Raw genomic sequence first — 16,291 nt, forward strand, 5'->3', positions numbered from 1 at the left:
TTTCTGTATCCAGAAAGGCCCATAAAGGACCTGCAACATGCGGTCGTGCATTATCCTGCTGAAACGTAGGGTTTCGCAGGGATCGAGTGAAGGGTAGAGCCACAGGTCGTAACACATCTGAAATGTAACGTCCACTGCTCAACGTGCCGTCAATGCGAACAACAGGTGACCGAGACGTGTAACCAATGGTACCCCATACCATCACGCCGGGTGATACGCCAGTATGGCGATGACGAATACTCGCTTCCAATGTGCGTTCACCGCGATGTCGCCAAACACGGATGCGACCAACATGATGCTGTAAACAGAACCTGGATTCATCCGAAAGAAATGAAGTTTTGCCAGGTTTGTCGTTGAGTTCACCATCGCAGGCGCTCCTGTCTGTGATGCAGCGTCAAGGATAACCGCAGCCATGGTCTCCGAGCTGATAGTCCACGCTGCTGCAAACGTCGTCGAACTATTCGTGGAGACGGTTGTTGTCTTGCAAACGACCCCATCTGTTGATTCAGGGATCGAGACGTGGCTGCATGATCTGTTACAGCCATGTGGATAAGATGCCTGTCATCTCGACTGCTAGTGATACGAGGCCGCTGGGATCCAGCACGGCGTTCCGTATTACCCTCCTGAACCGACCGATTCCATATTCTGCTAACAGTCATTCGATCTCAACCAACGCGAGCAGTAATGCCGCGATACGATAAACCGCAACTGCGATAGGCTACAATCCGACCTTTATCAAAGTCGGAAACGTGATGATACGCGTTTCTCCCCCTTACACGAGGCATCACAACAATGTTTCACCAGGCAACGCCGGTCAACTGCTGTTTGTTTATAAGAAATCGGTTGGAAACTTTCCTCATGTCAGCACGTTGTAGGTGTCGCAACAGGCGCCAACCATGTGTGAATGCTCTGAAAAGCTAATCATTTGCATATCACAGCATCTTCTTCCTGTCGGTTAAATTTAGCGTATGTAGCACGTCATGTAGCAATTTTAATGGCCAGTAGTGTAATATGAGTCGACACGGGGACGCGACAGAATGGTATAGAGGAGCTGACGAGTGCTTACACGAAAGGCATGGCGGTTGTCACTGATAAAAATCTCCTTTCAGTTATATAGATTTTTTCCACGCCTGTTAAACCTGACTGTTAAAACCGCTCAAAATAACTGCTTTCTGAAACAACCAGTTTTCGATTTTTTTCCATATTACACACATCAAAAAAGTTTTGCATCACCTCGGTTCCGAGAGTTCCGAAACCTGTACGGAAAATTGGAATAGAGATCAACATGAAAATCATTTCCGCCCGTTTTATTGCACATAAAAACCACACATTGCATGTTGTACCACCATACAGCGAGACCTTCAGACGTGATGGTCGCTTTGTACACACCGGTACCTCTAATGCCCAGTAGCACGTCTTCTTGCATTGTTGCATGCCTGTATTCGTCGTGGCATACTATCCACAAGTTCATCAACGCAGTGTTGGTCCAGCCCCACTCCTCAACAGTGATTCACCGTAGACCCCTCAGTGTCCTTGGTTGGTCCCGTCGTCCATAAACAGCCCTTTTCGATCCATCCCAGGCATGTTCGATGGGTTCATGTCTGCAGAAGATGCTGGGCACTCTAGTCGAGCGGTGTCGTTATCGTGAAGAAGTCATTCAAAAGATGTGCACGATGGGGACGCGAATTGTCGTCCATGAAGACGAATTCCTCGCCAATGTGCTGCGATATGGTTGCACTATCGGTCGGAGAATGGCATTCACATATCGTACAGCCGTTACGGCACCTTCCATGACCATCAGCGGCATACATCGACCCCACATAATGCCACCCCAAAACAGCAGGGAATCTCCACCTTGCTCATCCTGACCGGGTTGCCTCCAGACACGTCTCCGACGATTGTCTGGTTGAACACATATGCGACAGTCATCGGTGAAGACAACTTGATGCCAATCCTGAGCGGTCCATTCGGCATGTTGTTCGGCCCATCTGTAACGCGCTGCATGGCGTCGTGCTTGCAAAGGTGGACCTCGCCATGGACGTCGGGAGTGACGTTGCGCATGCAGCCTATTGCGCGCAGTTTGAGTCTTAACACGACGCCCTGTGGCTGCACGAAAATCATTATTCAACATGGTGGCGTTACTGTCAGGTTTCCTCCGAGCCATAATCTGTAGGTATCGGTCATCCACTGCAGTAATAGCCCTTGGGCGGTCTGAGCGAGGAATGCCATTGACTGTTCCTGTCTCTCTGTATCTCCTCCATGTCCGAACAACATTGCTTTGGTTCACTCTGAGACGCCTGGACACTTCCCTTGTTGAGAGCCTTTCCTGGCACGAAGTAAACATTGCGGACGCGATCGAACCGCGGTATTAACCGTCTAGGCACGGTTTAACTACAGACAACACGAGCAGTGTATCTCCTTCCTTGTGGAAAGACTGGAACTGATCGGCTGTCGGACCCCCTCCGTCTGACAGGCGCTGCTCATGCATGGTTGTTTACATCTTTCGGAGGGTTTAGTGACATTTCTGAAGAGTCAAAGGGACTGTGTCTGTGTTACAATATCCATAGTCAACGTCTGTCTTCAGGAGTTCTGGGAATAGAGGTGATGCAAAACTTTTTTTGATGTGTGTACTTCCTCTAATAAACGAAGATACCGAACAAAGATAGAAAAATTTTGACTCTCTCAGTTTCAAGATATATAGAATCAAAATGTAAAATTAAATAAATACCGTGTTGTAAACAGGGATCATGTCAGTATTTGGGAATTACGAATAATCAGTGCTAAAGGTTGAAAACTGAGGTTGAATAAGTCTGGTTGTCCGTTTTCAAGAGCTACAAACAGATAAAGGTATGTTATGTAGATACCGGCAGAAGGTCAGCTGCTTTCTAGTTTTGTTGTGCATTATGAATGAATAGTTGCTAAGCTTTTAATTTATTAATGTTACCATAATCTCCTTCCCCTTTTATTATTTAATATAAATCACAGACAAGCCTATAATCTTTTAAAGCAAACGAAGCATTTCCAGGCTAGGGTTGGTGCCATTCTTCAGTAGTACCGCTGTTCGGCGATGACAGCGGGAAACCAACCAATAGATCAGGAGCGGGCAAGTCTTCCACACTGCACGTACACGCGTACCTCAAGCCACGACACACGACAGCAGCGACGATGTCTCAGCAGTGCTGCACCAATTCTTACGCTATGTGTGTGTTGCTCGTTCCTGACGGCATTGTTATCAAAACAGCAGTGATCGCTTTTCTCCATTTCTGTAATAGCACAATATTCGAAGTAACGTCAATGTTAAGTATAAAAAAGTACTTCTCTTTTAAGAACGTTTTATTTATAATAGCACTATTGCTATGGCTAATTGGTATTTCGTTTTTTTTACTTGGTTATTAGTAAACAATAAAAAACACGTGTTGCAACCGAGACCCAGAAAATACAGAAAACTACCGATTATTCGGAACTAAAACACCGGTATCGGTTTTCACCGACCGGTTTTCCCATTCCTGTTACTCGTGCCGTTACCACAGAGCCGATGAAGTTGCCCGATTCGTCGGTGTATTAGCGCGGACTGCCTGACGTGTTTACTAATGCAAGGTGTACCACTCAGAGACAGCGAATACGGTACAAGAACGGTCTTCGTAATCATCCTGAACGACCGGAGACGAGTTTTCGACCACGCGTTGCACATTTGGAGCTGGGTACCTCGTAAAAGGACAGCTACACGTAAAGCTGCACGTTTTTAATGGGCCAAACAATACCGAAGCTGGACGTTATCTGACTGGAAGCGGTAGTCGCGATGTTGCTTTTAACTCAAATTATGCCAAGGCCCAGGGACCGTTTAAACCACAATGTGCAGGAAAGTATATTTCAAGTCGAAGAAGGTTTAGTGGTGTTTTTCAAATGGTTCTGAGCACTATGGGACTTAACATCTGAGGTCACCAGTCCCCTAGAACTTAGAACTACTTAATACTAACTAACCTAAGGACATCACAGACACCCAGACCCGCGGCAGGATTCGAACCTGCGAACTTAGCAGTCACGCGGTTCCGGACTGAAGCGCCTAGAGCCGCTCGGACACCGCTTCCAGCAGTGGTGTTTTTAGAACCATGTGTCTGGCCCACTGACTCATGCTAGCCTGAACTTCAATCAGATTGTTTATTACATTCTCGGTGAGCGAGTGCTGCCCCTTCTTCTACATCTTTGTGATGGGTGTTCTTTGAACCTTCCAAGATAATGGCCGTGTTCAACAGGCGTACGTATACGTTCCTAGTCTGACGAACATTCAGAGTTGCAGTTGCACCTTGACCGACCCATTAAATCATCCGATCTTAGCTCCACAGAAAATATCCGGGACTATTCGGAACGGGTCGATCGTAACAGTCAGCAATTCCGCAGTTAGATAGCTCTACGGGTTCTGATCAGCAACGGCTTCAGCTGAATATGGCAAACCTGAAGAAACTTATGGGTTCTCTTCCTCTCCAAAATGAGGCCTTTATCAAGACCAGAGCCGATGTCACGCGTGGGGCGATTAATTTTTTGCATGTGCGTATTACTGACAAGTTCTTGACACAACACCGTTGTGTTTACCACCAAGAAAGGGAAGCATCTTGTCACTCTGCCAGCGGTTATTCTCTGTGTATTTTCTGTGAACCCACTACGTTGAGACCCTTAATTTATTTTTATCAATCCAAGTATGTCCTCTTTCTGTTTTATCGTTCGCACTTGAATTCTAATCTGACATCTTTGAAAACTAGTTCCCCTAGATCTTGGGAATATGATTTCTTTAATCGTTTTTGGTCTTAACCACACAACTTTCGACATACATACACTTCATTATAAAAGTAGGAAATCATCATCATCAGCAGCAGCAGCAGCAGCACGAACAGTTTCCAGCCTCAGACTGGGACTGTTCGAAAGACGACACCGCCATTTGCTCCTGTTTCCTCACCATTTTTCTGTGTTCATTCTGATCCAGTCTTTGCCTCTTTCTTCAACACACTCCTCCACACCTTTCTGCCATCTAACCCTTGGTCTTCCTCTTGTTCGTTTCCTTCGACTCTCCATTTCATGTATCTTGTTAGGAATCCTCTCGTTTGCATTCTGTTTAAGTACGAAATGTATATGCAAAACCAATACAACCAGTAAATATACGGGGTGAATCAAAATTCATAATCGCCGAAGGACGACATTCAAACCCGTATCCGGCCATCCAGCATTGAGTGCTCCGTAATTTTCCTAAATCGCTTAAGGAAAGTGCCGCGATGGTTCCTTTGATAGGCATGTCCGATTTCCGTCCTGCCCTAATCCGGGCTTGTGCTCCGTCTCTAACGACGACGTTGTCGACAGGACGCTAAACGCTAATCTCCACTACTCAAAATTCTCTGGTTCGAACTTCGCAGCGCGCCTCCTAGTATACTAACAGGATAAATGTGTTTCTAATAAAATTTCGTCACAGGCACACTTCCAGTAAAAAATGGAAGTCAAAGAAAGGCAATTTGTCAACACTGTAACCACATATAGGACGACGATGTTCATTCGGTAGTCTGTAGGTGTGCAACTTGCTTAGTACAGTGGGTACAGTTTTGCGTCAGAATACTCTGAGAGTTCTATTCTAGATCTAGGTCTAATTTTATTTAATTTTTTGTGGGCTACCCAATACTGCAGTAATATTGTGTTCATCAAAAGAGACAAACTGTTGAACTGCAGTTTTTTTCTTTTTACGTTGAACTGAGATATGAAACTTCCTGACAGATTCAAACTGTATGCGGGATTGTTACTCGAGTCCAGGACCTTTGCCGTGGGGAGGCAAGTGCTCCACCAACGGAGCTAACCGAGCTCTATTCAGAACCCCTCCTCGCAGCTTTACTTCCGCCGGGAAAGCATCAATCAACACAGTAATCATTTCAAGGCAAAATGCGTCTTAAAAACAGAATAATACCAACCGTTCTATTCTCCTTTCTCTGTTAGTATTAATTAATTGCTCGTGTTTTGTGTAAGACACGCTGTAATTGTTGTATAGCGATTAAGAAGTTAAATAAAGTATGATGGAGCCTAAAATCAGAAAAAAAATTAATTATACCCAGACTTGGAATCGGAGTATTCTAGCACAATACTCTAACCCCCCGCACTAACTGGACAACCCAGGAACACATTATCGAATGTAGATACTTGTTGTACATGTGATAACAGTGTTGCCAAATTGCCTTCCTTTCACGTAAATTTTCTGCTGAAAACCTGTAAGAGGCGAAATACTGTCAGAGACATTTTTGTACTCTTAGTATGGCGGGAATCTCACTTTGGCGTCCACGTGCGCTAATTTCGATTCATCCTGTGTATGCGATGGCTTCGCATCGTATCCAGTAATTAAGACGGTGTAGACGTAACACAAAAATAAATCGAAAATCTATACACCAATCCTATCGCTACCTACGTCAATCCTGAAAGCTATGAGTTGAAAGAAACAGATTATATATAAAATGCTTTTTTACGACCAACTGGAGCCTCATCGTAAAGGGACGGCTGTTAGATACAAAACGCATGCACGATTAACCCACGATGCCGACAGAAACAAGGTCGTAACTTCGTAAACACTGAACGTTTTGCTAGCACCACGGGCAGCACTGTTCGGTTCACGTCGAGCGAGCGTGCCGTCCCTACCATTCAACGGGAGCATCTCGAGCGCCATGACGTAAGAAGATACCGTCATCAGAGCTAAAACATTTGCTCCCCAGGAACAGCGCCGCAAGCGGATTACGCAGGCATCCTCGAACGATAACTCTTCAAACATGCGCCTCACGAATGGTCTAGACTTTAGGAGACGAAAGTGCTTAAGAAACCCGTCGACTTTACGGCGACGAATTGGTAAAAAAGAAGCTCAGAAGTGACACGCTCGATACTGTCGATAATGGTTTAACGTTGATAGCATTCTTCATTTACCATAGCAAAAACGGAGGGCGTGAATGGGCAAAATTGAGACAAGTAAATGGTATGCTACTTATCACAAAGATCCCCCAATGCGTTTGAAATATTCTGAGGACACAAAAGTCATGGGACAGCGATATGCACACATTCATCTACATCTACATCTACATCCATACTCCGCAAGCCACCTGACGGTGTGTGGCGGAGGGTACCTTCAGTACCTCTATCGGTTCTCCCTTCTATTCCAGTCTCGTATTGTTCGTGGAAAGAAGGATTGTCGGTATGCCTCTGTGTGGGCTCTAATCTCTCTGATTTTATCCTCATGGTCTCTTCGCGAGATATACGTAGGAGGGAGCAATATACTGCTTGACTCTTCGGTGAAGGTATGTTCTCGAAACTTTGACAAAAGCCCGTACCGAGCTACTGAGCGTCTCTCCTGCAGAGTCTTCCACTGGAGTTTATCTATCATCTCCGTAACGCTTTCGCGATCCTGTAACGAAGCGCGCTGCTCTCCTTTGGATCTTCTCCATATCTTCTATCAACCCTATCTGGTACGGATCCCCCAATGCTGAGCTGTATTCAAGCAGTGGGCGAACAATCGTACTGTAACCTACTTCCTTTGTTTTCGGATTGCATTTCCTTAGGATTCTTCCAATGAATCTCAGTCTGGCATCTGCTTTACCGACGATCAACATTATATGATCATTCCATTTTAAATCACTCCTAATGCGTACTCCCAGATAATTTATGGTATTAACTGCTTCCAGTTGCTGACCTCCTATTTTGTAGCTAAATGATAAAGGATCTGTCTTTCTGTGCATTCGCAGCACATTACACTTGTCTACATGGAGATTCAATTGCCATTCCCTACACCACGCGTCAATTCGCTGCTGATGCTCCTGCATTTCAGTACAATTTTCCATTGTTACAACCTCTCGATACACCACAGCATCATCTGCAAAAAGCCTCAGTGAAGTTCCGATGTCATCCACCAGGTCATTTATGTATATTGTGAATAGCAACGGTCCTATGACACTCCCCTGCGGCACACCTGAAATCACTCTTACTTCGGAAGACTTCTCTCCATTGAGAATAACATGCTGCGTCCTGTTATCTAGGAACTCCTCAATCCAATCACACAATTGGTCTGATAGTCCATATGCTCTTACTTTGTTCATTAAACGACTGTGGGGAACTGTATCGAACGCCTCAAATGGAGGTAGTATCGCCTACTCAAGGTATAAAAGGGCAGTGCATTGGCAGAGCTATCGTTTACACTCAGGTTATCCATGTGAAATGATTTACGAAGTGATTATGCCCGCACGACGAGAGCTGACAGACTTTTAATGCGGAATGGTAATTGGAGCTACGCGTATGGGACATTTGATTCCGGAAATCGTTAGGGAATTAAGTATTCCGAGATCCACGGAGTAAAGAGTGTGCTCAGAATGCCACATTTTAGACATTACCTCTCGCCATGGACATCGCTGTGGCCCACAGCCTTCACTTAACGACCGTGAGCAGCGGCGTTTGCGTAGAATAGTCATTGCTAACAGAAAGCAACACTGCGTTAAATAACCGCATAAATCGACTTGGGACGTGCTACGAACTTATCCGTCAGGACGTTGCGACGAACTTTGGCCTTAATGAACTATGGCTGCAGACGACCGACGCGAATGCCTTTGCTAACAGCGCGATATCGACTCCAGCGCCTCTCCTGGACTGGTAACCATATCGGTTGGACCCTAGACGACTGGAAAACCGTGGCCTGGTCGGATGAGCCCCGATTTCAGTTGGTAAGAACTGACGATATGGTTCGAGTCTGACGCAGACCCCATGAAGTCATGGACCCAAGTTGTCAATAACGCAATGTGCAAGCTGGTCGTTGCTCCATAACGCTGTGGGCTATGCTTGCGTGGATCATTGACTAGAAATGGTTATGTTCTGCTACATTTGCAGCTATTCGTGGACTTCATGTTCCCAAATGTCGGTGCAAGTTTTTTAGATGATAATGCACCACGTCACCGGGCCACAATTTTTCGTGATTGGTTTGAAGAACATGCTGGACAGTTCGAGCGAATTCACCATGTCACTGGTCCACAGTTGTTCGTGATTGGTTTGAAGAACATGCTGGGCAGTTCGAGCGAATGATGCAACCAACCACATTAACCGACTTGAATCTCATCCAACATTTATGGGACATTATCAAGAAGTCAGTTCGTGCGCAAAATCCAGCACGGGCAACAGTTTCGCAATTGTGGACGGCTGTAGAGGCAAATGGCTCAGTATTTCCGCAGGGGACTTTCAAATGATTCAAATGGCTCTGAGTACTATGGGACTTAACATCTGAGGTCATCAGTCCCCTAGAACTTAGAACTACTTAAACCTCACTAATCTAAGGACATCACACACATCCATGCACGAGGCAGGATTCGAACCTGCGACCGTAGCAGCCGCGCGGTTCCGGACTGAAGCGCTCGGCCACAACACCGGCCAGGGGACTTTCGGAGACTTGTTGAGTCCATGACACGTCGAGTTTCTGCGCTACGCCAGGCAAGAGGACGTCCGACACGGTATTATGAGATGTTTCATGACTTTTGTCACCTCAGTGCATGTCTATACGGTAAGGGAGAGCTCTTGATCAACCTAAATACCGTGTAAATTACACATGACGCCATAAAAGATTTGTATCGGTGATTTCCGTAGGTGTCTGTGAAAGGTGCGCGTTGGAAGATGTTCTGTTCACTGGAGAACTGGAGAATTTCTCAAGCTGTGGGTTTTTCCAATAAGCAGATCATTTACATGACCTTGCCATAGAATAACGAAACTGTCAAGTATTAGGTGCTGTGTGACTTACTTTGTCTTCACGTTGTCCGACCTCGATCCACAGTCTCCTATATCTCATGCTGTTACAGCAAAAGCTGCCGTCTTCATTTTGGTGGACTAGAGAGACGTTTTCAACAGTAGCTGAATTTGACCACATGATGTGGCACAGTGGTTAAGGGTCTGGACTCCCATTCGCGAGATGTGTAGCAAAATTCTCCACGCCAATGTTTTGCGTGTTTTCCGTTAGTCACATCACGTACATGCCGGGATGTTGCCTCTGAATAGGTCTTTGCCGATCTCCGCGCAGATCTTTATCCAACTCACCTAGTGCTCCGTCTGTTAAAATACCTAGAGGTCACCAGCTTTCAGTAATCTGAAATGTCGCCGGCCGGTGTGGTCGAGCAGTTCTAGGCTCTACAGTCTGGAACTGCTCGACTACTACGGTCGCAATTTCGAATCCTACCTCGGGAATGGATGTGTGTGATGTCCTTAGGTTAGTTAGGTTTAAGTAGTTCTAAGTTCTATGGGTCTGATGACCACAGAAGTTAAGTCCCATAGTGCTCAGAGCCAATCGGAAATGTCAAGCGGACGTTCAATGTCTGTGGTCCCGAAGAGTACGATAACACTCTACGGAGCCATCTGAATAGCAGGGAATACAGGACACACATAGCAGACGCTGTGTACACGGGTTTGTGTAGGTAGATGTTTCTGCATCTGCACGCGTGGCACCTGCTGAAAGACTGCGTGGAAAAAGTTCGTAAAGTTCTTATGAAAACTCATTTTTTATAATTACGTGATTTTTCGGTCTCGGTCATTTGTCATATGACGTCACTGAAAGGACACAACATGGCATCCGTTCAGCACATTTTTAATGGAACACAGCACAACATTTCGCTGTTTAGTATATTAGACAATAGGTTTCGTGATTTAAAAAATGAAAAACTGCACCAATTACTTACTTTTTCATGCTAAGCACAAAGCCTTTCGAGAAATAATTCTCAGTTTCACGTGCATTTGTTTACATTAATTTTTGTGTGATGTTTGCATGTGTGATTTTCTGCCTGTCTTGCACTGTAGTAGTCTTTTGGAGATCGCAAGAGAAGCAGAAAAACACTCACACAAACATCACAAAAATTATTTACGTAAATAAATGCACTTGATAATGAAAATAAATTCTCGAAACGTGTTGTGCTAAAAATAATTTAAATCAAGAATGACATAGCTGCAAGCTTTCCAAAAACATCGAATGTGACATACGAAATTAAGTAAATAGATTTCGTATCCTTTTGTTAAATTTTCCTAGTTATTTGTTAGAGAACACTATAAAGTAATTATTAATATGCATCTTTGAATCAGTCTCCTTGACAGGTAGTGAATGTGGAACCAAACCTAAATCCTTCCATTACAAACATAGGTTCTTCAACTTCTGTGCAGATACATTAGTCCCATTTTAAAAAATCTTGATATATGCGACGAAAGCATATAACATTTTACCTACTTTCAATAATTGTTTTGTTCAATTCTAATATTAAATTTCTTATTCAACGAAAATATCTTACAAAATTTTAATACAATATATGTGGAAAACGGACAAGAACAGTAACTGTAACTGTAAACGTGCTAGAGAAAATTTCTATAGTTCAAATTAATAGAACTATTGTCATGTTAAAGGTTGTACGGTTTCTAGTTTGGTTTCACGAGCGACTATATAAATCAAGTATGGCCTCCGCATAATATTTCGCTTTAATGCCACAGGCTGTTTGGAATAGGTAACTCCACGTTGTCACATGATGCAGTCTCTATTACTCCATGAACATTGTGTGCAACTATTCATATGCATAACCAGAGCTCCTATCAGCACGTAAGAAACATAAAATTATATCTAGCATTATACTGAAGAAGCTAGAAACTATTTTACAGCGTGCTGGTACAAAGTTCTGCATGTGGACTGAAATCCTTGCTCTCTTTCATTAAGGGTTCCGACAACGTTTGGCTTTGGGTGTAATAGAACGCTATTCCCAGGGAATCTGATAGCGTTTAACCAAGCGGTATCAATGTAATTTTGTTTCACTTGACGTACTGCTTGACCAATGTTCAGAGACGAACCAGGAGAATCCGAGAGGAAACCCGAATTATCTTAAGAGCTCTCCGCTACACTGAATGACATCACGTATAAAAATCGCGCAGCTGTCACTAGCTCGAAAACATAGTGTTAATCTGAAACTGATGACGTATATAATTATCTCAACGTGAAATTTGAGACAATAAACAGTACACACACTACACCGTATATGTCCTCACCTCGTTTCGTTCCACGTTTTTACGATAAGTTATCAATATTTTTACTAAGAAGAGGACTGATAGTCTATTCTAGGACTTTCATTTCCAGTCATATAACATTTATAAAGAGTATGACACCTGACTGACAAGTTCCTAGCTTCAGGAGGTGTTGGATTAAGTTCAGAAGTTTCTTATAACGAACAAGAACTAGCCGCCATAGGCTGTTCTATGATGCAGTCGAAATTTGGCAGGGCGAAAATAAAGGGACACCTATTTTAACGTAGGTGCCAACAATACAGGGTGAGTCAAGAAGGACTTCATAACTTTGGAATGATACAGAAATTTAGTGAGATAACTTACAGAATCGGTAGATGTGTCATTTTGTAGCGAACAAAAACATAACACTGTCGAAGGTCATTCTAGTTCGATGTGACGACCATTTGCGATACGGCAAACATTCCACCGGTAATCAATTTCTTCCCACACTCGTTGCAAGAAATCGGCTGTAACTTGTGCAGCAGCAGCGTAGATTCGATTTTCCATGCCGGCTAAACTGTTTGGTAGGGGGGAAAAGACACACCGTCTTTAATGAAATACCAGAGAAAGAAATTCAGTGACGTCAAGTCTGGGGAGCAAGGTGGCCAAGCGATTAACCCTTCACAGCCAATCCAAGCGATAATCGAGGAAACCTTGAACTTCTGTGAGGAAATGAGGTGGTGCATCGTCTTGCTGGTAGCAAAACATCCCATCTCGGTCATCTTCATCGATCTGTAAAATTAAAAAGTTTTCAAGCATATTCAAAAACACAATCAACAACGCGCGGGCGACCTGGTCATTTATTATGTCGCAATGGACAACCCATCCCAACAAACTTCTAGTGTCAGGAGTAAATTATAGGCCATCTTGGAGGTTCTTTAGCGTATTCGGTGCGGAAGTTACGTTGAGCAATTCTTGCAGAGTTCGTTTCATGAAACCAAAACACAGCGAGCACGCTCCGCACCATTGAAAGTAGCCATTTCAAGTATGCATTACGCTGGCGCTCCTGGTCATGGAATGATGTACTGATGCGCTGTGTGAATCAAACTTGGGGTTGTTTGCTATAAAATAACATACCTACCGAATCTGTAAGTTATCTCAATATATTTCTATATCATTACAAAATTATAAAGTCGTATTTGACCCTATAAATAGTATCCGAGACGTAGCTTCATCAGTCCTCTCGCGCAGCATATAACCACGTGAATTGGTACCGCAGTATCTGAGAACACCGCCGTGTTCAAGTCCAATCCTTTTTTTCTCTCTCTTTTGTTAGAGCGGATGTAGGCGGCAAATATTTTTTTGCGATATCGTGAAATGCAATGGAATTATTAATAAAACAAGTAAGCATTTCAAACGTTATTAAAAATAGCTTTTATCGTCGCAAATTAAACAGGTTAACACCTTCCAGAACACAGTTACCAACAGCTTTTGTCTCTCTCTAATAAGTCAGTTTCAAATCTGGCCCTTGATTCCAACAAGACGTAGATCAATTAATGGAACGGCAACACAATGTCTACGCTACAGCAACGAAATCGGGACAGCTAACAAAAGAAACCTATCATCAAATTTTGGACAAAGTTTTGCGACCTTACGTAAAAGCGGAGTCGTTTCTTACATTATTGACGACTGGGGTGGGCAAAGCGATCATTCTTACGATGGGCTGTTTGTTGGTGAAATAGGAGCACCGACGTTTTAGGTAAAAGTAATTCGGCCATAGAGTATGTGAGTATGTTAACCCTGCGACGTATACTTTTATTAACAGGTGAAGAATGACATTGGCCGATTACAGTGCCCTATTTTCATCGCAATCACAAGTGGTGCAATTAAAATACGCGACTTAATATAGCTTTAGAGAAAATTTTACGACATGCGTGCTTTGCCGCGAAATTACCTCCAGATCGCAAGGTATTTAGCTACAATAATTAGGATGTTTCCCTAATTACATTCACTCTAAAAAATGTTCTATGGCGTACGTGACTTAGTACATTGTTCGTGGTGATTGAATTTTCATACTTTGAACGTTATTGTGATAGATATCGTAGTGAGGAATGTTTTGGTGCTCTCGAAGACGTAAAAATCAAAGTAGAATGTGTGTGACATACTAGAATTTCTATGTTTTTAACTTGCAGTTATCGTTAATTATATAAGATTCGTGATGATAACATTTGTTTTTAACACGACATGCAATGATCATTTCTTTTGTAAATAATTCCATTGCACTTCAAGATGCCACAAAAAATATTGATGTCACACACTTCCGCGACGACAAAAGAGAGAAAAAGAACATAAAAGTGAATTTGAACACAGGGTGCAAAAATCCGAAGCTGTGCTCCTAACCGATGCGCTACCAACACACTTAGATCCAGGTTGCGCAAGCCGACTGATGAAGTGACGCTGAACTTTGACCGTCATTTTGTAGTAAGTTATTTAGCGATGGCACCTAAACCAAAATAGGTGTACCTTTATTTTCACCCTTCTGTCAACCTGCCAAGTTTCGATCGTTTATGAGAGCGAGCTATGGCGGGGTTCGCATTGTGAGTGATATTGGCCACGAGCTGCTTTTCGTTGCGGAGTGCTGCAAGAGCCTCTTGACAGGAGTTCTACAATCCACGCGAAAGGAGTTCCCATCCAACAGTTGTAGTTGCTTGCTTTTAAAAATATGCTTTACTGTCTACCATATAGCACAAGTATCTTGGATGTGCATCTGAAAGGATATAACGTACCCGTACAAATACACATAAAGTTAGCATATTATACCGTACGCACCCAGCAGATTTTTAAGAGCTATGTCGTCTATTTCTAGTGTTTTGTTTTCATTTTATTTTTTAACAGATTCTGATGATGGAAAAATCCGAAGCAAATAAAACTGCTATCTTGACGTAACATTCTAATAAAAAAGCGAGAAAATGACCGCGACTCTTACTCAGACTTAATGTCTTCACGTAATATACTCCGTGACCTTTTTTTAGTTTTAATCCACCTGCATTGTAGAAATACCAATGTAATATTGCATTCCTCAAGTTTCTGGAAATGTTCCGTAAAAGATAAAATTCAAAACGGCTGTAATAAGATGTCACGGACCATGAAAGTAGTGAGTCTTATCAACTACGTATTTCTTTCTTTCTTTGATATGACTAGGATTTATCACATATAAAACATGTTGCAATACAGTTGTTGTTGTTGTGGTCTTCAGTCCTGAGACTGGTTTGATGCAGCTCTCCATGCTACTCTATCCTGTGCAAGCTTCTTCATTTCCCAGTACCTACTGCAACCTACATCCTTCTGAATCTGCTTAGTGTATTCATTTCTTGGTCTCCCTCTACGATTTTTACCCTCCACGCTGCCCTCCAATGCTAAATTTGTGATCCCTTGATGCCTCAAAACATGTCCTACCAACCGATCCCTTCTTCTAGTCAAGTTGTGCCACAAACTTCTCTTCTCCCCAATCCTATTCAATACCTTCTCATTAGTTACGTGATCTACCCACCTTATCTTCAGCATTCTTCTGTAGCACCACATTTCGAAAGCTTCTATTCTCTTCTTGTCCATACTAGTTATCGTCCACGTTTCACTTCCATACATGGCTACACTCCATACAAATACTTTCAGAAACGACTTCCTGACACTTAAATCTATATTCGATGTTAACAAATTTCTATTCTTCAGAAACGATTTCCTTGCCATTGCCAGTCTACATTTTATATCCTCTCTACTTCGACCATCATCAGTTATTTTACTCCCTAAATAGCAAAACTCCTTTATTACTTTAAGTGTCTCATTTCCTAATCTAATTCCCTCAGCATCACCCGACTTAATTCGACTACATTCCATTATCCTTGTTTTACTTTTGTTGATTTTCATCTTATATCCTCCTTTCAAGACACTGTCCATTCCATTCAACTGTTCTTCCAAGTCCTTTGCTGTCTCTGACAGAATTACAATGTCATCGGCGAACCTCAAAGTTTTTATTTCTTCTCCATGAATTTTAATACCTACTCCGAATTTTTCTTTTGTTTCCTTTACTGCTTGCTCAATATACAGATTGAATAACATCGGGGAGAGGCTACAACCCTGTCTCACTCCTTTCCCAACCACTGCTTCCCTTTCATGCCCCTCGACTCTTATAACTGCCATCTGGTTTCTGTACAAATTGTAAATAGCCTTTCGCTCCCTGTATTTTACCCTTGCCACCTTTAGAATGTGGAAGAGAGTATTCCAGTCA

The 16,291-nt window shown here is 43.1% G+C and overlaps 1 protein-coding gene across 1 annotated transcript in view; it reads right to left on the reverse strand.

Annotated features, from left to right (window-relative positions):
• The window catches only part of LOC126187644 (prion-like-(Q/N-rich) domain-bearing protein 25), a 196,361-nt gene that overhangs the window by 85,577 nt on the left and 94,493 nt on the right, over positions 1–16,291 (reverse strand). The gene's annotated exons all lie outside the window — the stretch shown is intronic.

Source organism: Schistocerca cancellata, chromosome 1, assembly GCF_023864275.1.
Source record: "Schistocerca cancellata isolate TAMUIC-IGC-003103 chromosome 1, iqSchCanc2.1, whole genome shotgun sequence".
Classification (NCBI taxonomy): Eukaryota; Metazoa; Arthropoda; class Insecta; order Orthoptera; family Acrididae; genus Schistocerca; species Schistocerca cancellata.